The sequence below is a fragment of the Equus asinus genome, unplaced genomic scaffold (genome assembly GCF_041296235.1).
Source record: "Equus asinus isolate D_3611 breed Donkey unplaced genomic scaffold, EquAss-T2T_v2 contig_645, whole genome shotgun sequence".
Taxonomy (NCBI): Eukaryota; Metazoa; Chordata; class Mammalia; order Perissodactyla; family Equidae; genus Equus; species Equus asinus.
Window position 1 is genome coordinate 172,197 of NW_027225344.1, and position 26,056 is coordinate 198,252.

At 39.1% G+C, this 26,056-nt stretch overlaps 1 pseudogene; it reads right to left on the reverse strand.

Moving 5' to 3' along the window:
* Window positions 1-4,979: 4,979 nt before the first annotated feature.
* Window positions 4,980-26,056, reverse strand: part of LOC123284152 (sodium/hydrogen exchanger 9B2-like) — a 52,082-nt pseudogene continuing 31,005 nt past the window's right edge.

The window sequence follows — 26,056 nt, forward strand, 5'->3', positions numbered from 1 at the left end:
CTAACAACTGTTGCCGATCTTTTTTTTTTTTTTCCCCTGCTTTATCTCCCCAAATCCCCCCTGGTACATAGGTGTATATCTTAGTTGCAGGTCCTTCTAGTTGTGGAGTTTGAGACGCCGCCTCAATGTGGCCTGACGAGCAGTGCCATGTCTGCGCCCAGGATCCAAACCAGCGAAACCCTGGGCCACCGCAGCAGAGCACGCAAACTTAACCACTCAGCCACGGGGCCGGCCCCAAAAATAGTTTTTAAAATATCTTCTATATAAATGGTTCTGTACTTCTGAAAGCACTTCAATAAAAATAGAAATTTGGCTAATGATATATTTGGTATGAATTAAGTGCCAATCTTCTCTTCCAGTCTTACCTCTCACTAATTCTATCAACCTTAAGTGTCAATCATTTACTATATCCTAAGCTTTACTGTTTTTAAACTTTGCTAATATACTGGCCCTCCACCTACTTAATCCTTTCTTCACCTTACTCCCTAATATTAACCCACCAATGCAAACCATAGCCACCCTTGAAGGTCCAATTCAAGTGTCATCTCCTTTAAGAAGTTCCCCTCACTCAGACTCTGAATCCTTCCTTTGGATTACAGCTATTTGTACATATTTTATTTTCTTGTAAGGTTCTTGGAGGCAAGTATCATGTCTCATTCATATTTGTATTCCCCACAGGGTCAATCTCCCAACTAGAATACAAGTTCCACCAAACAGAGCCCTTGACTATCATGTTCATCACTGTATTCCCCAGCAACCATAATGCCTGGCACATAGTAGGCATGTTATGAGAATATTTCGAGTGAGTGAATGAATGGATTTTAAAACATAAGCTCCATGAAGGCAGGGATTTGTCTGTTTTATTCATTGCAAAGTGAATATTTGAATATTACCAGGTGAATAAATGATTTTTTTGGAAAGCTTAGCATTCATTATAGACAACAAAAATTCTTCAATCTATATATCTTCACGGAACTCAAATATAAAGTATTTATGTTACCTTTCACCCAACTAATTCAGTGGATGATATATCTTTCTGAAAATAAGACACCTCCCAAAACTGTAAGAGCAAAATTTAAAAGAATCATAAAATGGGTGTTTACATTAAGAGTAGTTTCAGTTTTCTTCTTTGCACTTTTCTGTGTTCTAAATTTTCTGCAATGGAAATATATTATTTTGTAATCAGAAAAAAATAATATTATTTTTAAAGAATGTAATGGATGAGATCATTTGCAAATCTATGGCTGAGGAAATTTTGAGGACACTCAAATCTCATCAGGGTTATTTGGAGTTAATACTTAAAGAGCTGAAACTTAGTCTGCTTAAAAAAAAAAAGAGCTTCTCAGAGGGAAGATGGATGACACCAGCCCTAGGAGAAAAGGGCACTGAAGAACAAGAATTTATTCTGTTTATCTAGCACCATCCTTGGAACTCTGACACCCCTGCTGTGGACTGAATTGTGTCGCAGCAAATTCTAACCTCCAGTGTGATGGTATTTAGAGGTAGGGCCTTTGGGAGGTGACTAGGTTTAGACGAGTCTTGAGGGTGGGGCTCTCATGATGGGATTAGTGTCTTATAAGAAGAGACCAGAGAGGCTGCACACTCTGCCCCAAACCCCTCTATTTCCCCACCATGTGAGGACACAGGGAGAGGAGGCTATCGGCAAGCCAGGAAGAGAGCCCTCATCAGAGCTTAATCGTGCTGGCACCCTCCTGTTGGACTTCAAGTGTCTAGAACTGTGAGAAAGTCAACGTCTGCTGTTTAAGCCCCTCCGTCTATGGTGTTTTGCTGTAGTAGCCCGCGCTGACTGAGACAGATGAAGCAGTCTAAGATCTGAACTCTTAAGTGGCAAGGAGTTTTCTGATACTGGAAGAGGATCTCCTGATTTGGTCAACAAACATTTATTAAATGCCTACTGTGTTCCATGCCCTGTGCAAAGTGCTGAGGATTCAAAGATGACCAAGGCAAGGCTCCCACCCCTAAGGGGCTGATTTAATAGGAGACAAACCTGTAAAAAAAAAAAAAAAACTGAAAAAAGGTTCTAAGTCCTCTGACAGAAGTGTGTGTAGGGTACATACAGCCTTCTTTCAGGCACCCAGAGGTTAAAGTAACCCTTTCTATCTGTGGTTGGGGTGGAGTAAATTAGCTTGGTGGGAGTCAACACTCTGTATCAAGTTAACTCTGAGTTCACCAACCAAGTCAAGAGCTGTGACTTAGGATGTGGTGATGAACCTGAGACTTCACACGGTGAGCCCTGCAGAGGCCAGTACTGGACAGAGTCACAGAGATTTAGACAGTGGCCATCCACCGAGGAGAGGGAGGAAAGAGCTTGCTGCCTGCTGTGCAAAATGGAACACGCTATCGGCAGGGGCTTAGTGGGCTCTTCAACTATTTCTTCACACTGAAGTTCCATTTCTGATACTTCTTTGGGGACTTGGATATTTATAATAACATTCTCATTTACTTATACTAACTGTACTTTGTATAAGTTAGTAAGTATTCAAAGCCTGGTACTTAAACTACTGGTGAAGGTGGGAACGAGCGCTAACTGCTGCGCCCTTCGGTCTCACGTGCCCTTTGCTGTCCAGGTCCTCATCGTCCCCCATGTCCCAGCCGAGGCCACCCCCTGGATTAGCTGGGGGCTCCTGCTGCGAGCTCCCTAGCACTCCTGTACTTCTTGCCTCACAGCACTTATCACACCATTCTTCAATCTCTTGTTTAATTGTCTCTCTCTTCTATCAGACTGTCAGATCCTTAAGGACACGAACAATATTAGTCTTAATAATGTGCCTGGGTCACCAAAGCCCTTTAGTAAGTATTTGTTGAATGGATCTAGTTTCAGAGTCTGTGAAAGTGGAGGACCAGACGAGCATTCGGTTTATGGTACCACCAAGGGGCACCTAACCAACGAAGTGCAGTTTGAAACATCTGTCTGAACTTTGGCATGAATTAACCCAGTCCAAACTGACAGCACAAACACTAAGGGAATATATTACCATGGAGTAACCAGTGTCAGGCTGACATAAAAATTAAGCCTGTTAAGGCTTCATATTGTGTTAGCTTAATAAGAATTAAGCTAGTTTTGGACAGGGGTGAAAGTCATGGTGGCAGTGGCTGGAATGGTAGTCTAATGACGAGAGGAGTGGACAGGCTATATGCAGATCAGCTTGGTGGGATCAGAAGATTCTAATTCATTCATTTAATACGTATTTAATATCTCCTTCAAGATTAGCTTCAACTTCAAATTCTAGATTAAAGAGTTTAGATGGGAAGTGATAAGTAATAAACGCTTCAGGTATACAGCATGATAAAAGGTGTAAACTGTATTTAAACATGATTATTCTAGCAACTAGGCAGGAGTTGACCTAGACTAAAGAGAAACTTACGGGTGATACACAAAAGCCAAGATGGTCTGTTGAATAAGTGGGATAAAATATGACCTATGCAGATAAGCCTTTCTTCTAATATCATCTCTGTTGTCATGTCACAACGTCTGAAATTCCTGCCACAGAAGTCAGTTTTTTGGTCAAAGGTACTATCTTTAGAAAGCCCTTGTTAACATGCAAGAACATGCTACTAAGTGATGGTAACACCCAATACAATGGTACCTCTGACTCCCAAATCTGATCTTTCCATCTTCATAGGAATGTGAATGTTTATTGACAGACACTTCTCAGCTTCCTCATAGCTGGGTGTGGTTATCACCAATAGAAGGTAAGAGAAGAGATGTGTCTAACTTCCTCACAACTTTCTTAAAAATAAATTGCTTGCCTTGGACTTTCTTTTTTCCTTCTTCCTGAAGGCTAGAAAGGAGACATGGGAGAGATCTACTTCCAACCTGTGTCCTAAGCTAGGGCGTGGCGGAACATCAAGACAGAAGGACACAAATCGGGGCTGGCCTGGTGACGCAGCGGTTAAGTTCGCACATTCCACTTTGGCGGCCCCAGGGTTCGCTGGTTCGGATCCTGGGTGCGGACATGGCACCACTTGGCAAGCCATGCTGTGGCAGGCGTCCCACATATAAAGTAGAGGAAGATGGGCACAGATGTTAGCTCAGGGCCAGCCTTCCTCAGCAAAAAGAGTAGGATTGGCAGCAGATGTTAGCTAATCTTCCTCCGAAAAAAAAAAGGACACAAATCTCAGTAGACCTCATGAGCAGAGTAACCCTGTCAGCATCGACCAGGCAGCCAGTTTCATGAGAGGTAAATAAATTTCCATTTTCTTTTAAGTACTGTATTTCTTGTTTCTTCATTATAGCAGCTTAACTTACCCTGATTAATATGATATTCTTGAGAGTGGCATAGATTTGAAAATTGGCTCTCTGTCACCTAGAGAACAGGAAGAGCCTGAAGACGTGGGTCACAAGAAACAACTAAGAAAGGGCTAGACCAGGGCACGTCTTAGCGGGAGGCAAACTCAGAGGGGCCACTGAAGTGGGGGACTCTGTGGAGCCAGGCAGGAAGTTGAATGAGGGCTTTTGTCATCCAAATAGGTGCAAGAGGAAGAGCCAATGAAGATACTTTGTGTACATAAAAATTTTGGTGGGGCCAATCAGTTACAATACTTCACAGAAAGGTAGTAAGAGGGGCAGAAATGGAGAAGAGGCAGATTAACAGGGAAAGCGAGGGGAGAAACTGATGAGAGATTACAATGTATTTAAAAAGAAAAGAGGATCCAAAAACAACTCAAGGCATGAGAGGCTAGGTGGCCACGCATCATAAAACTGTGGCGGCAACAGTCACTCAGAGCGAGCTGTTGGCCAGCAGAACGCCACACCGAACTCGGTCTTTCCCCTGTTAATCTGATATCGTGGTAGTACATTAAAGAGTATTTCTCCCCACACAGATTAAGATAATGATGGAGTGTTTGAAGCAAAAAGAAGAAGATAGAGAAATCAGGCTAGAAATGTAGAACATTACCACCTACATGGAAAGGGTAATGGCTGAAAATGCTGTTTAAAGAAATAACCACACTTTAAGTTCTGTTACATTTTAAGCTTAAATATTATATATTTCAATATCTATCTTGATAAAAGCAGCCTCTGGTACAGCTTTCTAATCATATATTTAGCATTCTCTCTTTTCACCTCTAAACTTCTTCAGAGGGCTCTCCTCGAACTTCTCCATCATTATTTTGATGTGCAGCTTTCTGGAGAAGCCTGGGGCCCAGCAAACCAATGAGGAGACTTCCAATTGGGGCTGTGATGAGGATGGACAAAAATGCCACTGTCAACACATCCATTCCATATTCTTCTAATTGTTTCTCTCCATGTGACCTTGCTGTGTCCAAGGCCACGGATCCTATTGCAGCCTGTAAAAGTTTAATGGTAAAGTTGGACACAGGCATATAAGACAGGCACATAGAAAAAAGGTGAATTATTTTATCATTTGCAAAAACAAACTGCTTGTTCTTTTGTTCAACTAAGAAAGTTCTTTCTTTCAAAGTGTACTGCAATTGGTTTTGGTATTCTGAAAATTCTCCTGCCCTGGCATGGGGAAGGGATGGTGATTCATATGTACTTAGTTGCAGAAGGCAGGGTTACAAAAATATCAGGCAAATATATTTCAAAACACAAGGTAAATACAGCCTCATGATATAATTGACTATAAGACGATTCTGTATACTAAATTCCTTATGAGTAAAGAAAGTCACTGGTCATCTCACTCTTTTATCTTCAGGAATCTGGAATTAAAAAAGAACAAGATGAAAAAGTGCAGTGAGCCCTGTGGCCGAGTGGTTAAGTTTGCATATTCCACTTCAGCGGCTGAGAGTTTTGCTAGTTTGGGGGTGGACATGGTACCGCTCATCAGGCCATGCTGAGGCGGCGTCCCACATAGCGCAACCAGAGGCACTCACAACTAGAATGCACAACTGTGTACTGAGGGGCTTTGGGGAGAAGAAGAAGAAGAAAAAAGAAGATTGGCAGCAGATGTTAGCTCAGATACCAATCTTTTAAAAAAAGTTTAGTGATACTTACTGGAAGATGGCAAAGTTTTAAATGAAAAAACATAAGAATATGTATTGCTATAGAGCTAAACTAATTGTTAAACATAAAGAAACCTGAAAGTGGTAGGCACTGTCAAAACTTGAAGGTAATCTTATTAGGTATTTGGTGAACTCTTTGCCTTAGGTCTTGGTGAAATGTTTTATTTAAAATTTGTCTACTGGGAAGTATTATGAAAACCTTCATTTTCTTTTAGAGGCAAAATGCCATATTAGTGCACTTGGGAAAATAATATATTAATCAATCTGGTTATTCCCTTATTCCACAAAACACAACAATGTTGTCCTCTAGGACAATGAATCAGAAGAGAGAATGCTGGTGTGGATGAGACACAATGGCAGAGACTACTAATTGCCCACAAATATCTGAATGCCCCTTTTCCCTTCTAAACTAGAACTCCTGAGTGTTAGCTGGTCACATTGCTGTCCAAACCAAGACTTTTTTTCATCCTTCTTTGCAACTAGATGAAGCTATATATCTAAGTTCTGGCCACTGAGAGGTGAGCAGAAGTGATAAATGCTACTTTTGGATTGTTCCCTGAAGAGAAATGGACACTTGCACATCATTCTTTTTCCCCTTCCCCCTGATGAGAAATGGTGAACTGATGGAAGGCACATGCTGAGGACAGTGTCACCCTGCCAGCTCTGGAGTGTCCATGCTGGACTGCTGGTGGGAGAGAAGGAAAAATCTATCTCACTTAGTCCCTGTATGTGAGGGCTCTTTGTTATTTCAGGTTCCTTGTACCATAACTAATTCAACATTTCAAGAATTCTTGGCAAGAACTGCACTCATTACAATGTATATTTCTCTTTCAGTTCTCCGTTGTGTGTGTATGTTTTGAGGTTTGTAGGTATGCTGATTTAAAATATATTGTGATTTAAAATATATTTCTTACAGCAGGTCATGGACCAAAAAGTTTGAAGAACACTAATATGGAAAAAAGCATACAAGAAAGTCTTGTTTCTTAGGCAGTGGCAAAAGAAGAAAAAAGAAAATTCCATACAATACTTGCTTCACAGTACATACATTATTCACCACATCCAAGATAATTTCTCCTTATTATAAATTTGCTTTGACAGCAGGAAAGTGCTGTCTTTCAAATTTTAACCTTTAGAAACAAATCTTTCAAACCAAAGCTACTAGAGTAATTATTTTGATAGTTACCTAATAAAGTTACCAGAAGTAGTGTAGAAGCTGGAGACACTGAGGGAGAAACTATTCCACTTATTGTACCATATAAACCTCACAGTATTCTTAGCCATTATGTCCCAGACATCTTTCAAAGTCTGATGAAAAAAAAACTTCTCTGGGATAATGCCCAAACCTATAGCCACACCAAATCTGGCATATAGTTACAGAGCATACACAACCCTCAAAGTTTCCTAAATTAAAAATATCTGATTTTCATCTCATGAAATAGAAATTTACATATTTAAATAATTGCAAAATAATCAAGGATGCAACAGTTAGATCTTGTTTGCTATAATTAGTCTGAAAATATACAATACAATCAGGGCTATTTGCAACAAATGATAATCTATACAGTTCTAATTTAATTAGCAATTATAGGTATTCTACCAAATGCATGGTCAATAATTTCAAGCACCTGTTAGTGCCTTGTTAGAGTGCACAAATTTTGGGTCATGTGATTGAGACAACTGACAGGAAGTACAGCTAGTTTGAAAAATTTAATATTAACTAATAATCTAGGAAATCAATAAAGCATTTTCTGAGTTGTTTCTCAATAAATCTTTCTCCATTATATATAAAGACCGAGGTTGAGCATAACTGATCATCAATCATATTGACAGTGAAGTATTTCCAAACACTAACATGGGCCGCGCTATTTCTGTTTCACTCTCTTCTTAGAAGACATCAAAACGAAAAATCTCTAGGTGATTCAGAGAGCTCTGACTGATGAAAATTCAAACTCTTCCCTCCCTCTACTACTGCTTTCTAGTAACATAGGGATTTATTGGATTTTCAGTTGTACCCTGGAGATCTAAAGAAATTTAAATGAGCCATCATATTAAAGGAATCAGCATACCAAAAATAAAACTTTTAGAGTAGATTAGTAAAAATTCTTTTCATAAATCAAACTTTAGTTACTTTTGTTCACCAAATTTGGACAAGCCCTCTTATTCAAAATTTTAAGGGATCATATTGAAATAGGAGTTAAGATCCATCATTACCTGGACTGTGGCCTTTGGAAGCCATGCAAATGAAATAAATATCTTTTCCTTTATGTTAAAACCAGCAAAACACACCATCAGAAATGTAGTCAAAATTCGTATCAGTACTGCAATACCCAGGGTGGCAACACAAAGGCCTGTAAGAAATACTCAATTTTTAGACATAACGAAATACTGGGGAAGAAATGGAATCTCCTGATTATTGATTCAAAATTCTATCAACAGAAATAATCTAAAAACATTAAAAAATTAAAAAGACAAAAATGATTAGGCATAATTTGTCAAAACATCAATATTAAGGATCAATCAGACCATTTGTTTAAAAGAAGGTATTTGCCCTAAATTAAAGCCAGAAATTAACTAAATATATTTGAATTTCCACAAAGGAGATTTGAATGTTATTTATCTTATGCTTTATAGCAAGAACCACACTTTTTCCCATGTGTTTATTTAACAAGAATTTATTAAACTATAACTACGCATAACAGAATTTGGACTAGGTTCTGATACCCAAACACGCATAACGTACAGACTTTGCCTCCATGAACTCCAAAGTCAGAGGAAGACAGAAACATAAAGAACCAAAAGGTGAGTGCAGTGTAAATATACCGGTAAGAGGGCGCAGAAGAGAAAAAACTTAATATTTTCATCAAAGTGGTTGAGAATTCTTTACAGAGGATAAGACCAGAGGTGATATTCAAAATATTTATCAGCAAGTATGGAGGCAATCAGGCAGTCAGAAGAGAGCTGGCTGGGCACTGACCAGTCAGAATAGACACTGGCTTCTACACCTGTTTCCCCATACTGGTGTGTGCACTGACTGCCCATCACCCTGGCTGATGTGTACAGCTACTTCGTTCAGTCCTTCAGAATCCTTTGCTGATAAAGGTAAGTTCATTCTGATTTGCAAAATAAGAGATTGTGACTAGGGCAAGGCAAGCTACCGGACCTGAGAAAGGCAAAGCTAAGGTGAGTACTAGGTAATAGGGTGGTTTTTGAAAAAGTAACATTTGTTGAGTGCTTGCTCTGTGCTAGGTTCTGTATTAAGCTTTAAATGCATCTCTTTACTTAGTCTTTACAACCTGTGGAGTAATTATTCTCACTTTACAGTTGAAAAAAAATGAAGATCAGAAAGGATAAATAACTTTCTCAAGTTCAAGAGGCTGGTAAAACACCAGACAGACATTGCTTGATGCTCTATTGTGAATCTGCAACATGGTTTCTTTATGAAAAGGTTCTGTGGCTCTTTATTGGAGGGTATTTTTCCCAGCGTGGTAGATTTTCAAAAGTATTTGTTGCCTTAAGTACAAGATACAAAAGGGACGATCCCATTCCCAGGAGGGAGCAGTCTGGGGAGGATGATGAGGAAGCCTTGGACACACTGAGCCTCAAGTTTTGTGGGATTTACAAGTGGTGATGTCCAAGCAGCAACTGGCTATGTTGAATTCGAGATAAAGATTTTGCAATTACATAGTTTATAATCGAAGCCACTGAGTGTAGCTGAGCTCAGAGAAATGATACCCAGCGTGAAGTGTAGAAATCTTTTGAAAGAACTTGGAGGAAGAGCAGCACTTAAGCCATATATAGTGTAAAGGAAGACTCAGAGGGCACTGGAAAATGTAAAAATTCAACGTAAAAAGTGTTGTAAAGAGGTCAATAGCGTCCAATGCTGCTGAGAGATCAAGTCAAGTCAAGACTAACACGTATTTCGTGTATCCAGCAATACGACCGTGGTGAGGGCGGGGCTGGTTGTGGAATGGGGCAGAAGCTGGGCTGAAATGTTCTGAGGGAGGGCATGAGAGTTGAAATGGAAAAGGGGGACACAGTTACCTCTTTAGAAAAGTTTGAAAAGAGGAAGAGAGAGAGAGAGTGGTAGGTGAGGGGGGAAGTGAAATGAAGAAGGGATATATATATATATATGTATATATATTTATTCAAATTTTGACTGTGGTAAAATACACGTAAAATTTACCATCTTAACAATTTTTAAGTGTACAGTTCAGCAGCATTAAGTTAAACACTCACATTTTTGTGCAACCAATCTCCAGAACATTTTCATCTTGCAAAGCTGAAACTCTACACCCATTAAACAGCAAGTCCCCATTTCCCCGCCTAAACCCTGGCAGCCACCGCTCTCCTTTCTGTCCTTATGAATTTGACTCCTCTGGATGCCTCACAGGAGTGGGATCATGCGGGATTTGTCTTTCTGTAACTGGCTTATCTTACCCAGTGTAATGTCCTCAGGTTCATCTATGTTGTCACATGCGTCAGAATAGAAAGATACTATTTTAAGATAGGAGAGATTAAAATCTGTTTCAATTCTGCAGAAGAGAAAGCTGTGACAAGGATATCTGAAGATGTGTCAGAAAAAGGGGAGACTCTGTGTGAGATCTAGAAGGAGGTGGCAGGGATGGGATCCCTAGTATGGACGGAATAATACTGTGATGCAAGAAAAGAAGGAAATAATGAGTACAGGTCTTTCTTGATGTACGATGGGGTTACATCCTGATAAACCAATCATAAGTTGAAAGTCAACTTTAAGTCAAAATATTGTAAGTCAAAAATACACTTTGGGCTGGCCTGGTGGCATAGTGGTTAAGTTCGCACCTGCCGCTTCAGCAGCCCAGGGTTCCCAGGCTTGGATCCCAGGTGTGGACCTAGCACCGCTCTCAAGTCATGCCGTGGCGGTATCCCACATACAAATTAGAAGAAGACTGGCACAGGTGTTAGCTCAGCGACAATCTTCCTCAAGCAAAAAGAGGAAGATTGGCAACAGATGTTAGCTCAGGGCCAATCTTCCTCACCAAAAGAAAGAAAGAAAGAAAGAAAAAGAAAAAAATGCATTTAATACACCTAACCTACCAAATATCATACCTTAGCCTAGCCTACCTTAAATGTACTAGGAACACTTACATTAGCCTACAGTTAGGCAATCATCCAATACAAAGCCTATTTGATAATAAAATGTTCACTATCTTATGTAATTTCTTGAATACTTACTGAAACTGAGAAACAGAAAGGGTAGAAGTGTATGGGTCGTTTGCCCTCATGATCCTGTGGTGACTAGAGCTGCAGCTCACTGGCGGCTGCCCAGCATCTCGAGAAAGGATCATATGGCATATCGCTAGCCGGGGAAAAGATCAAAATTCAAAATTCGAAGTATGGTTTCTAATGACTGCATATCACTTTCATACCATGGTAAAGTCAAAAAATCCTAAGTCAAACCATCGTCAGTCGGGGACCATCTGTATACGTGTACAAATTAATTTTTGAGTATGGTACTAAAAGTCAACAGTTTTAATATGATGGCTTTTGAATGTATGAATGAATAAAAGAATGAATGAACAAACATTTCTATCCCATGGATACATATTATAGAACTGCCTAATTATCTTTAAAATTCTGGCCCTTGATCAGGACAAGCCTAGATGAACATTCTTATCGTTGGAAAAAAATTTTAAGGCCTGCATTTTCTTGATAGTAGTTAAGAGCGACACTTTTCTTTACAAGCAACAATATTGAAGGCATAAAATTTACTGTCTTAGATTGACAAACATTCTTTTCTAACCAACTGCTTAAAAGATCAGTATTAACTTTTTATATAATTGTGACAATGGGAACCACCAAATATAAACCTACTACAGATACTACAACTGAATATAAAAAGTTGATTTTAGCAAAAACACTACTTTGAAATTCTCACCCACAGTTTCTGGTCTGAGAGATGCAATAGATACCTCTGCTCCAATCAGTCCAAAGAGAAGGGGCTGGAAGATATCCCAGGCCACTGCAGTAATCTTTTCAACCTCTGCCTAAAAGAAACACACATACACATACAGGGATTTTTATTATGTGAAGTTAGAAGATCTAAGAATTTTACTAATTTGAAATCTGAGTCAATTTGACCTGAGATAGGCTTTATCTATGTGGCATCTATAAATAAGAAGGTAGCTAGAATACAGCAAAAAATTGCATAAAGATACTTCTAACAGTTAAGGTATTACATAAGGTGCGTTGGTGTTGGTTTGCAAAAGGATGTTAACTATAAAGAATCTCATCAAGTCATCTCAGGAGGACTTCGACTTCTGAATACATGATGTGTGTGTCCATAATACTTAGTATTACTTTATAGTTAATTTTCACTCAACAATATGATTAAAAGATCTTGTAATATTTATACATATATCTAGAAATGCACCTTATTGCTGCATAATAATGTATGATATGGAAGTACCATAGTTTATTCAACCATTTCTTTATTAATAGACCTTTAAGTTGTTTCCAATTTTATTTTATTATAAAAGAATACTGTTTATGACTATCTCAAATCATGCACAAAAATAAAATTCCGGTATAGTGAAGTGCTGTGCCAGTTATTAACTTACTGCCCCTCGGCTCCAAATCCTCCTTTCAATTGTTGCTCTGCAGAAGATGGAGCCAGGGGCTGGCCCAGTGGCCGAGTAGTTAAGTTCGCGCGCTCTGCTTTGGCGGCCGCGGGTTTCGCCAGTTCGATTTCTGGATGTGGACGTGGCGCTGCTCAACAAGCCATGCTGGGGTGGCATCCCGCATGCCACAACTGGAAGGACCCACAACTAAAAACACACAACTATGTACCGGGGGGCTTGGGAAAAATAAAATCTCAAAAAAAAAAAAAAAAAGAAGATGGAGCTGGACCCTTTTAAGTCTTTCCCCTTTGCTAGCTGGACCATATTAAATTTTGCCACTAGAGGGCGCCCAAGAGCTACTCCAAGAGGAAGGCGCTCGTCTGGTTCGGTGGCTCCTCCTAGCAGGATGCTTCCGCACCGGGTCCTGCAGCCCGGGTGGCTTCTCCAGAGCCAGGCTCCTAGGGTGTATGGCGGCCAGCAGCACTCAGCGGTCAGCAGCTGCCCCCAGCCTCCTCCTCGGGTGATTTCATAGCCAACTGCCCTGGGCAACATACCACCCCATACACCTTTAGAGGGTAGATTTCCAGCAACTTCTGCAGGCAGGGTACCATGGTGACTTCTCTGCCATCCAGTGAACCAAGGCTCTAACAAGGCTTGGATTCTCAGCCCTGGGTGCCGAAGTAGGTGGGGTGGGGTGGGGAGGTGGAAGCGGATGCTGCATCTCAGCCCTAGGGGTTTATAGCTGCTATTCCTATATTCTTTAGGGGCCTCTTTACATCTTACAAGACAATCCCTAGTATGGTTAATAATAAGCTTTCCCTATTCCAGTTACTATATGGTTTCTCATTCCTTCTAAGACCCTAATTGATATAAGTACTAACTTTATGACACACAATACAAAAACCCTTGGAAAAGATTGACATAATTGACTAGAATAAAACGAAAATATTTTGTGGCAAAAGAAACCATAAAAAAGGATAGGTGACAAACCAGGGGAAAATATCTGTACCATGTGTAACAGAATAAGGAGCAATATCCAATCAATAAGAAAAAGACATAGAACCTAATCGAAAAATGGGCAAGGCATACACACAAGTAATTTGTACCAGAAGAAACACAAGGGCCAAAAAACATGAGATACTAAAACTCAGTAATCAGAGAAACACAAATTAAAATGATATACCATATATTTTTTTGGGGGGGGAGCCATCATATTGGAAAAAAACACTAAAAAGTTTTAATAATGTCTAGTATTTATAAGACTGTAAGGAAACTAAGCAATTGGTAGGAGAGCAAATTGATAATGCTTTTTTTGTAGGGCAATTTAGCAGTACCCTTAACAGTGTCTAAGAATTTACATTTAACAGATTTTTTCAATCAACTAATAAGAATCTATGTTTTTGAACGACATTTTAACATTTTTTTACCATTTTTACACATCTAAGGATCTATACTTTCATTTACGTACTCAGCAGTTTGACAAAGGAGGATTACCTCGTTTCCCTATTTTCTTAATTTTTGTTATTTCTGGTATGTTTATTAAGGTGAAGATTCTATTTCCTCTTAGTTTATAAATGTTTAAAGACACCGTATATGAGGGGTTGGTTGATTTATTTATATAGTTCTATTCCTATATCATTATAAAGTTATGTTTTCACATCGTAAGGAATCAGATCATGACTGAGGTTCAAATTCTGCCACACACCAACTGCAAGCCACTCGCCTCTCAGCACCTAATTTTCCTCATTTGTAAAATGAGAGGTTTACATTAGATAACGTCCAAGATCCTTTATCACTTAATGACAGTGAATCGTCTGCCAAACTAAGGTCCAGATGCCACCCTTCTACATATCTTTAAATTTTACTTTTTAATTTAGTTTTTAGAGTATATCATAGCTAAAGTTCAGACTTTAGCTGATATCCATAGTTGTAAAGAACAAAAATCAACTCTATTAATTTTAGGTTACTTAGCCTTCTGTTGCCATGACTAATGGCTTAACAGAAGTCCTCGAAAGTATTTCATGTACTGAGAACTCCAATGAAGGCAGAGGCATATTGAGTTTTCTCTATCAAATTGTTTTTATTTCTAAACTTGGACAAAGGCCACAATTTGGTTTTTTTTTTTTTTCTCGCTGAGGAAGATTCGCCCTGAGCCAACATCAGTTGCCAGTCTTCCTCTATTTTGTATGTGAGCTGCTGTCACAGCATGGCCACTGATAGACAAGTGGTGTACATCTGTGCCTGGGAACTGAACCCAGACCACCAAAGCGGAGCATGCTGAACTTAATCACTAGACCACCAGGGCTGGCCCCACGATTTGGTTTTTGATTGTAATACTGTAGACTAATTTAATATCAGACATGGCCCTATATATTGTAAAACTTAAAGATGAGAGAGGAGCCACAATGTACCTTCTTGTGGGTTTTTTTGTAACTTCAAAACTAAAATGAATCTGTTTATAAAGAAAATAGAGGGGCTGGCCCCGTGGTGTGGTAGTTAAGTTTGGCACACTCCACTTTGGTGGCCCAGGTTTGCAGGTTCAGATCCCAGGCGTGGACCTACACCATTCATCAGCCATGCTGTGGTGGTGACCCACATACAAAGTAGAGGAAGACTGGTGCAGATGTTAGCTCAGTGACAATCTTCCCCAAGCAAAAATAAAAAGAAGAAGATTGGCAATGGATATTAGCTCAGGGTGAATCTTCCTCAGGAAAAAAAAAAGAAAGAAAAAGGAGTCATCAAATAGGCTAAGTACAAAAGAAGACATGAGTTCAGAGGAATGAAGACTGTGGTGTCCACTGAAAGTTAAGGCCACTTTACCTATCTGTATGCACCATTAGTAAGAATCTTCAACAATGGAAATCACTTTCCATTATGGACAAAAAGAGAAAGTTAAGAGAAACAGAAGTTTCATCATGAGTTAAATATCTACTTAAGCTGACACTTCTCTTCTTAGAGAGAAGATTTCAAGATTCAGAAGATTGAAAATATATCAAGAAAAACATCCTGTAGCTGTTAAAGTCATCAGAAGAAGCACTGCATTTGAAAACAGATGAAAAATATAGATGAAAAAGGCCTTAAAAAAGTGAGTGCATTTGAATACAATAATGGCAAGATTATAAGGAAAACCAAGCAGGAAAGTATGAGATAATGTCAGAAAACTACAGGCGCAAACAAAATTTTATAAAATATTGTAGCTTGTCAAAGCATAATTCAACAACAATATAGCTACAGCACTGAGTTTACAAGTGTTTTATTTCCATTTTCCCACATAATAGCCACAATAATTCTTTAGTGATTATTATTATTTTTTTCAGTGTACAGTTGAGGAAACTGAGTATTAGAGAAGGTAAGTGACTTGCTTGGGATTACACATCTAGACAGTAGAATCTCTGGGACTGGAATCCCAATTTCCATAGATTAAATTTTATGCTCTTTTTATTACATTGTGCTGCTCAGAGATAGTCATAAAAATTATTAGTGTGTTCTGACTAAGCACTTTGCCTTATATAGATTATTTCACTTAATCCTCCACTCTATGAAGTTGTTGCTATTATCATTCCCCACTTGAGAGATATGGAAATCGAAGACTGAGAAGTCAGATACTTTGTACATGGGCATACAGCTACTCAGGTGTAGGGCTGAGCTTAATCCAGGAAGTCTGAGTGCTCAGACCCTATGCTACACCATGGAACAAGGAGGAAAAGCAGTCCAAAACCTGGACTCATTGATTTGGTGCCTCCAGAAGTAGGGACTTGCCTGAGTACTAAATTAGAAAAGATATGGAGAGTGTCTGCCATATAAGTGATTCAATGAAGGTTTTTTTACCCTGTCTTTAGGAAATCATTTTCATATACTCAAACAGTGTGTTTTCATCCTGGCTCTGCCACTTATTAGCTTGGTGACCTTAGGCACTCTATCTACTATCTCTAGGCCTTGGTATCCTCATTTGTAAAATGGGTCTCATATCTACCTCTCAAGGTTATTGCAAAGAATAAATGAGATAACATAGGTAAGATTTCACTAGGAAAGGAATCTTTAAGAAAAAATAAACTGAGGAAAGGTCATAATAAGAGATTGATAGATCGGACCACGTGAAACTATAAGATATTTGTGTGTTAAAAATGAACAATAAAAAAAGGCACAAAGGGCTAATATCGTATATATAATCAGTACATTCAACTTTAGGAGATAATGGACAAAAAACCTATCAAAGAAAAAGAAAAAATACAAATAGCTAAATATATGAAAAAGCATTCAATTTTATTGTTAAGCAAGGAGGCATAAAACAAAAAAAGATACCACTTTTGACTATCAGTAAGGATAAAAATTAAAAACAATAATATTCTAAGGCAGTGTTTCACAAAGTGTGGTCCCCAGGGAAGCAGCATCAGCATCACCTGGTAACTGATCAGAAGTACACATTCTCAGGCCCCACCGTAGTCTAACTAAATCAGAAATTCGGGAGTGGGGTCCACAAGTCCAATTTAACAAGACTTCCAGGTGGTGCTAAAGTTGGATAAACATTATTCTAAGCTGATGACGATGTAATGATATAGGTACCTCACATATTACTGGTGGAAAAGTAAATGGATACAACTCTAGAAAGCAACCAGTTTGGTAATACGTGTCAAAAACCTAAAAATGTTCATGTTATTTGACCCAAAAAATTTAGCATTAAGAATCTGCCCTAAGGAAACGATATTGGATTTCAGCATAATTTAAAATAGCAGAGACTGGTTTTAAAAAGCTTATGGTGCATCCACGTGTGTGTGTGTGTGTGTGTGTGTGTGTGTGTGTAAAGAGACATACATAGGAGATTAACCAGAGGTAAATATGAAAAAAAAAGCTGTCAGTTCTCTCTCCGGGTTTTGGGATTACATTGATCTTCTATGTAATCAGCCAGGCTGCTGGCAATTCAGGCAAAGTTATGGCAAATGCAGAAAAACAGATGATTTGTTTGGTTTATAACGGTCTTTTCTACATGACTCACATCCTCGTTTTCTGAAGAATCGTGTAACCGGAACTGGCCGGGCCCCCTCCCTTGTCTTCTGCGCGAGTGGCTCACGTCCACTTGCGGTGGGCACCCGTCTTCCCCTCGACGTCTGTTGCTAAAACTACTCTTTTATGTTCTATTCCAAATGATATGGTTCCTTTTCACTGTTTATTTTTTATCCTATCATTTATTAATTTACAAACAATCTGAAATTGCAAAGTTTGGAAGTATAATGTTTTTAATACACTTGCTATATGTTATTCGAATAGATGTCGAAACATAAAAACGTGCCCTGCACAATGATGGTATATTCTGGTCACTTTGGAGTCGATAAACCTGAGTTAAATCCCAGTGCCACTTTCTAATTTTGTGACCTTGGACATGTTATTTAAGTCCTTCTGACTTACAGTCTCTATAAAATGTAAATGGTAATATTTTTTCAAAGGTTTTTTTGATGAGAATAAATGAGAATATCCCCTCACTGGCTAGCACAGGGCCATACGGAGTGGCAATAAAAATTGATTAATTCTCTTCCCTCTTTTCACCCATGACAGTATAATATAATGAGTTGGTTGTAATTTTTGAAGACTTTTAAACAAGTGACAACAGAAAGCATTTACCTATAAAATTCAATTTGAAGAAACTTACTACAAGCATATTTGAGAATTTTCCTGTTGAATAAATGAAAGGAAATAAACCAAAATAGTTTACAGAGCTGTTGGCTTTAGGTGGAGAAATTACAAATCATTTTTTCTTTCCTTTTATCTGACTTTTAAAAAATTTTTCAAAGTTCTACAATAAGCATATACCGCTTTCATACTCAGAAATCAAATAAACTTTATTCTAAACAATATTCTCTTTGGTAATTTATTTTTTTAAATGCTAAAAAAGGTTACCATTCAAAAGTGAAGGGACAGTTTGTAAAATGCTAATGTCAGGCAAGCTCCCAGATGCTCGACAAGGGTCACAGTGCACACACAGTGGCATGCCTTCACGGAGTGAAGACTGCGAGCTCTGTCCCGGACAAGGGGGCCAGAGTGCTCCAAGAGCAGTGCGCTGGTCAGCAGCCCAGGCAGGATGGAAGGCACTCAGCAGTGAGCGCTCAGCGAGGAGCCAGGGAGCCGAGATCAGACCCGAGACTGAACAGCAATGTGTGATCACCTGCCTCGGCCTGCAAGGAAAGTGAAGCCACGGAAAAGCAAATTTTGACAAGAGCAAATGTTTACAAGAGATGAGGGATGATAAGAGGACCCAATTTATACTGGGAAGTTTATGTTTTAGCTTTCCTCTTGTCAGATGTTAAGTTACGTGAAATCACAAAGGAGAATTTAATAATACGGGTGCTGCTAAGGAAAAAAAAGTAGACCTGAAATAAGCCTTACAGCCAAGCCTCCCCAGGAGGACGCAGCAGCCCTGGGCCCATGCAGTGCCTGCAGCAGGGCTCTGCAGAGCCTTGCTCCTTGCCTGCAAAGCCCAATCCACTGCGGCCTGCTTTCCTGGGGCCTCAGTCCCTTATCTACACAAGGCTCCAGGCAGCCCCACCAATCCACCCTCCTCTACAGCAAAGGGATGCCCAACTGCACATGTCTTGCCTCCCGAGAGTGAAAGCCTCCAACGGAGTGCCATGTGCCCACAGTGAAGCCCTGCCTCTACAGACCTCTGCAGAGACCGCTCACCTGCAGGGCACTGCACACCCAACCTCAGGACTGATAATCAACATATATTTTTCATGTAGTATTATTTTAAGCTGAATTATTTTCAACAGTTGTCTTTGGTTTTCCCAAATGATATATGTGTATTTAGTTTAGGTCACCCACATCTAATTTCTTCATGAAGCAGAATAGTATATGATCCTCTCAAGTTCAAATCCATAAAAATGTACCTTGAAATTAAATAAATGGCAACCAGCTAATTTCCATAATACACATAAAGGAAATGAATAATTTTAATGATCTTGAAAGTCAGTAAGAAAAACAGACAATCATAAAAAATGGGCACAGGCTTTTGAATAAACTGGCTAGTAAATATATGACAAGATGATTAGCTCCACTTGTAAAGAAATACAAATCAGATCAATAATGAGAAACATTTTTCACCTGTCAGATTAGCAAAATATCTAAAGATTGAAAGTACACAGATCAGAAAAACAGATCCTTTCACAAACTGTTGGTGGGAATATAAATTGGTACTGCTGTTTAAGAGGGCAACTCAAGGGGCTGGCTGCATGGCTGAGTGGTTAAGTTCGTGCACTCTGCTTTGGCGGCCTGGGTTCACCAGTTTGGATCCTGGGCACAGACCTACTACACACCGCTTGTCAGGCCATGTTGTGGCGGCGTCCCACATAGAAGAACTAGAATGACCTACAACTAGGATATACAACTACGTACTGGGGCTTTGGGGAGGAAAAAAAGAGGAAGATTGGCAATAGCTGTTAGCTCAGGGCCAATCTTCCTCACCAAAAAATTTTTAAAAAGCATACGTTAAAAAAAGGGCAAATTGATACTATCAAAAGTATCAATGTGCATACTCTTTCATAGAGAAATCCTATTTCTAGAAATTAATCCTATAGATACACTCAAAGATATGCTATATTTTGTTGATTTTAAGAAACACACTTTTTCATTTCTGAAATTAGGAAGTGATGTCATAGTTTAATTGGCAGCATTCTTTTTCTCTCTTGGTGGCATGTAAAATAATGGTGCTTCTTAGACTTGATAGTGTCTTAGTGGTATATGCAAGGATATTTTATTGATGCACTTTTTGTCTTGGCAGAAAATTAGAAACAATTTAAATGTCTGTTAAATTAAATTTAGGCAGGAAACTGGTTAAATAAAGTACAGTACAGCTATACAATGCAATACTCTGCAACCCTTACAAAGAATAAGGGAGGCATCATGGAAATATGACCATGATACATTTTAAGTAAAAACATCAAGTTATAGATTGGTATGTAACAGGAAAAAAGGAAGTGTATGTGTGCATTTGGGCATACGTTTGTATATGTACAGAAAATAGCTCTTATGATTAATTTTATTAACTTGATATTATGAAAGTATCTGGAAAAAAACTAATCTAATCAGAAAGTAGTCATGAGAAGAAGAACTTAAAATGAAATTCACCTTTTCACTGCTCCATCCCATGCCTGCAAGGAAAGCCATGAGCAACGTACACAGTCCTCCTGACCCAGGGAAACCAAGATACACACTGCTGAACACCGACAGCACAGACAGCCCCAAAACAAGGCACGCCCGCTTCCATACAAGTTTGTCCTTGAGGAGAAAAAACGTGGATTAGCTCAATTATTTCATAGAACTGATTTTTAATTATTGATTTTTCCATATTCAGGACTTAGTAGAAAATAAAAATGTCTGTATCTGTGCACATAAATGCATGACATAACATTTACTTTCTTTTCCTTAACAAAAGTAGAGTTAGCATGTGTACAAACGCAGCTTCCCCGTTCAGGAACCTCAGTGAGCCTCCTCTGAAGTCATTGACGCAGAAGTCCGCAGGGCTGAACGGAGCAGCAGAAAAGAGTGTGTGGGCTTTGGAAGTGGACAAATTAGGGTTAAAATGCAAGCTCTTTCCCACCATTGGCTATGCAGTGGCCATATTACTTAGCCTCTCCAAGCTTTGTTTCCTCCTCCTTGAAAGCAGTTACATCATGGGGTTTTTGTGAAGCTTAAAGATATGATATCTCTATTATTTTTAGGTTCTCTATTTACTCTTTAATGTGATGCTCTCCAGTTCTTCTTTCTAAATCTTTGAATACCAAGAAACTCTAGGTGGCTGTAGACTGAGAGGAGTCTGTGGTGTTGATTTTTAAAATCTAAGCAATGTGCTCCTCTCTTTCGTTACTTGTCCCTGTTCAGCCTTTAAACTTCTTGATTGCTTTAGAAGGCAGCAGGTCCTTAGAAGGGTTCGACTGGAAGCGCACAGGCCCTGGCAGTGGATGAACTGAGTTCATACCCAGCTCTACGGCGTTCTAGCTACGTGACCTTGTTTAAGTCATCTCTCCCTGAGCCTCAGCAGTGAAATGGTCATATTAAAGGTATTCTCTTCATGGGTTATTGTGTGGATTGCACTAGATCAGCGCTTCCCAACAGAACGATCAGTGATGCTGGAAATTTCTATGTCTGTACTGTCTCTGGAAATGTCCTGTGTCTGCTGGAGCTGCATGTAGATAGTCGCTGCCCTGATGAGCACAGCGGGACTTTACTCAACTCACCTGTCATTTTATACACAGTAAGCAACAAAATGTAAGCCATCATTTTTCTTTGTACTTTGTTGCATAATTAGAAAATCCTTGAATTTTCTTTTATGCATTCATAAAATCTTTTACAGACTATTTTACTTGGAGTTTTTTTGCAGCACAATAAAAATTCAAATCAACATACATTCTGATAATGCAAACATTAATTTTCTTAATTAAAGTTTTACTTCAGTTAAGATTTGAATTCCATTCAAAATGCTCTGAAATCTCAAAATAACACCAATTCTTTTAGAAAAGAAAAGGTTTTTATATGTTTACCTATCAGAAGAGACTAAAGAGGGTAAAGGAAAACAAACAAGCCTTTGTTTCTCATTAAGAATCACTATGTACAGTAAAGAACTTCAATCTACTCGGTGAGAAAGAGACTATATTTTAATGAAATGTTAAGGTCTATCTATTTGATAGTATTAGAATCTAAGGTATTTTGACACTAAAACCGTGGGCCCAAAGAACCATTTTATATCTTGATTTAGTTGAGTATTATGAATAATAATAAAAATAAAAAATAAATTAATTAAAAAAATAAGACTTGCGGGGCTGGCTGGGTGGAGCAGTGGTTAAGCTCGCACGTTCCACTTCGGCGGCCCATGGTTGGCCAGTTCGGATCCCAGGTGCAACCTATGCACTGCTTGTCCAGCCATGCTGTGGCAGGCGTCCCACATATAAAGTAGAGGAAGATGGGTACGGATGTTAGCTCAGGGCCAGTGTTCCTCAGCAAAAAGAGGAGGATTGGCAGCAGATGTTAGCTCAGGGCTAATCTTTCCTCAAAAAAATGAAAATAAAAATAAGACTTGCATATCCTATTAGTTTGGAATTCATGTTATTTGTTTTACAGTGCAAGCTGAAGTGTACAGAATATAAATAGGAGAAGAAAATCCCAGGACTGCATTAACATCTTCAAGGTTTAGCTGTCTTCCTAAGCCTCACAGACAGCACTGACAGAGCAGCAAGCAGTTTTAAAATGGGGGTCATTTGCTAAATCACGTCCTTCACATGGCTCTGAGGGAGTGTTCCAGAATGTTTTCCCGTGACATTTTAGAGCACGACTTTCCCACAGATGGTTTCCTTTACCTGGTCACTGCTTGGGAAGTACTGAATAAAAAATCCAAGAAGAGCCCCAGCCGCCACACCAATTACTACCTCCAAAATGCCTCTGAGGACATTAAAAACCGTGGAACCTTAGACACACATAAAAAAATCTTCAGTCAGAACTCTAAATCCATAAATACAAAGACTTTACTTCAATCATCACACAAAGCATCTGATTACACAGAAGGAAAAGTTTACAGATATTTCCTGCTCTCCACAGTCTTAAATATATGTGACTTAAAGTGTCTAATAAAATGGGCCTATCTTATAAGAAAGGTATGCATTATTAGAGATAAACTTCAAAATAGGCATAAACTATGATTTGTGCACTTTTTTGTACATTTACTTCAAAAAACTTTACCTAAAGGGCCTAAGAAAATATGAAAGATAAAATTCATGATTCAGAGCTAATTGGTATGATATGCATAGGCTGGGTGAGTAGACTGATCTAGTTTTCAAACAGCCATTTAATAGCCTGATTTTTTTTTGTGTGAGGAAGGTTGACCCTGACCTAACATCCGTTGCCAATCTTCCTCTTTTTACTTGAGGAAGATTGTCACCGAGCTAACATCTGTGCCAGTCTTCCTCTATTTTATGTGGGACACCGCCACAGCATGGCTTGAAGAGCAGCGCTATGTCCGTGCCTGGGATCTGAACCCACGAATCCTGGGCCACTAAGGCAGAGCACACGAACTTAAACCATTACCCCACAGGGCTGGCCCTACGAGCCTGATTTTAAAATAACAAATGTACACTGATTTTAGTAGGTTTGATATGTATAGAATACAGGAACTTAATTTGAGAATTAAAATCAAGAATCTTTTCTTACTATGATGAGTGTAAAGGACTCATTCCTTCTTGAATGTTTATTCTAAAAGCAAACTGAAAACAAATTATTTTTGAAATTGCTCTTAGAAGAATCTTTATTTCTTACTCAGCTTCTTTGAAATAATAGAGAGGTAAGTAGAACCAATATTTTCCCCCATATCATACAGAACTTAGGAAACTTTAATTAAAAAAACTTTGTGAACACATTGTGCAGAAAATTATATTAAAGTTGCTCAAAGGGGCCGGCCCAGTGGTGCAATGGTTAAGTTCACACATTACGCTTTGGCGGCTAGGGTTTGGCAGTTTGGATCCCGGGTGCAGACATGGCACCACTTGGCAAGCCATGCTGTGGTAGGCGTCCCACATATAAAGTAGAGGAAGATGGGCAAGGATGTTAGCTCAGGGCCAGCCTTCCTCAGCAAAAAAGGGGATTGGCAGCAGATGTTAGCTCAGGGCTAATCTTCCTCAAAAAAAAAAAAAAAGTTGTTCAACACATAAAGCCCTTCTTCACACACTATTCTAAGAAAAAATGTACTAACTAGTTATTGTGGGTTTTTGTCATTGTGGTTTAGAGTACGCAATATGTCACCCCAAATATGCCACTGGGGCATAAGGATTATTCTGAGTTGAAGGCAATTGAGAAGAAGCAGATATAAGAAAAGCTCTCTGCCCTCTCACTATTTGCCCAAAAGCAGGACATACATTCATAAAGGTGTCCCCTCTCCTTTTTACCAGGAAGGACAGAAGTTAATCACTGAGACAACTTGGGACACTTATGGGCCCTTATCAGCCCCAAGACAGCACCAGAGGAATTCACATCACAAACTTTGCTAAAACAAGCCCTTATCTACCGTTAGGTCCCCATATGTTTCTTTTCCCACAATTTGCTGCCTCTAGAAGCTCAAAGCTCCTTTATCTTGTGCTTCTCCACATAATTATTGTTCTTTGCTAAAATGCTGAACAAGCCCAAATTCTGACCGCTCCTTTGACTTACTCATCTTTGAGGTCTTGTGTAAGCACAATGCACACGTTAATAAACTGTTTTTCTCTTGTTAGTCTGTCTCTTGTCAGTCTGATTACAGGGCCCCAGTCAACGAACCTGGTGTGGGAAACGGTTTTTCCTCCCCTACAGTTTCAATTATCTCTTGTATTTAAAAAAATGATTACCTCTGTAGTAGTTTTATTTAGCTAGGACAGCTCTCTATTAGGTAATAGTGTGACTGTCAAAAACATTTATCTGTGATAATAGTATACGTTGCAAGATATTACAGTAAATAATTTACTATAAATGTGTAGAAAGTAACTAACCACTTTCAGTCTCCCGTATAGTAAGATTGTTTAAAAGAAAAAAAGACTTCTTGGGCCCCACCTCTGAAAATTCTGATGCAGTAAGTCTGGCCGGGCCTGGGATCCACATTTTAAAGAGGCTCCAGGTAGCTCCTATCCAGATGGTCTAAGGACTGCATTTAGTAGGGCAGGGCAGAGGGTACAGAGTATTGTCAAGTAGGAAGGTTCTTCAGGCTAGCCCCACCCCCACCCCCACCCCTCAGATTATGAAAACCCCAGCAGCCGCTCCCCACGGCCCTCCCTACCCTGCTCCTGTGTGATTTTAATGCAAACTCTGTTGCTCTAAAGCTGTGGTTTCCATTCCCAAAGATTATGATTTAAGTGGCCTAAGGTAGGGCCCACATATGAGTATTTTTAAAAAGTTCCCAGGTAATTATAGTGTGCAGCTGAGGCTGAGAACTATTGTTTTAAAGGTGTATACCAGGAAGCAGGGAGAATGTACGATTGGACAGGTACAGTAGAGTTAAAATAGAGACAAGGGTGTAGATTCGACCTAATTGGTAATAGAGAATCCTTGCTGGTGCTTGAACAAGAAAGTAAGACTATCAAAACAATGCTTTGAGAAGATTAATTCACCAGTGATACACGGTGGGGACTAGACGTAAGGCAACTTCAGGGTGTGGGAAGAGGTGAAGTACTAGGTAATTGGCATACGTCAAATATAGTCATAAAATGGGAGGATAACCATGGGGCAGAGAGACTGAGAACACAAGACTTTCTAAGGTGTGTTCCCACTAAATAATCTGAAGCTAAACTTAGCCCACAATTACATTTTGTCAATAATATGAAATTGCAAATCTTATCTTCCAGTCTTGGAAACAGATTAAAAAGTGAACTTAAATGTGTGCTGTCCCAAAGGATAATAAAGGTGTTGAATAACAGTAGGGAAAAAATGCCTTAAGTTCCTGTTTTATTACTACTTAAAACAAAATATGTCTGTAT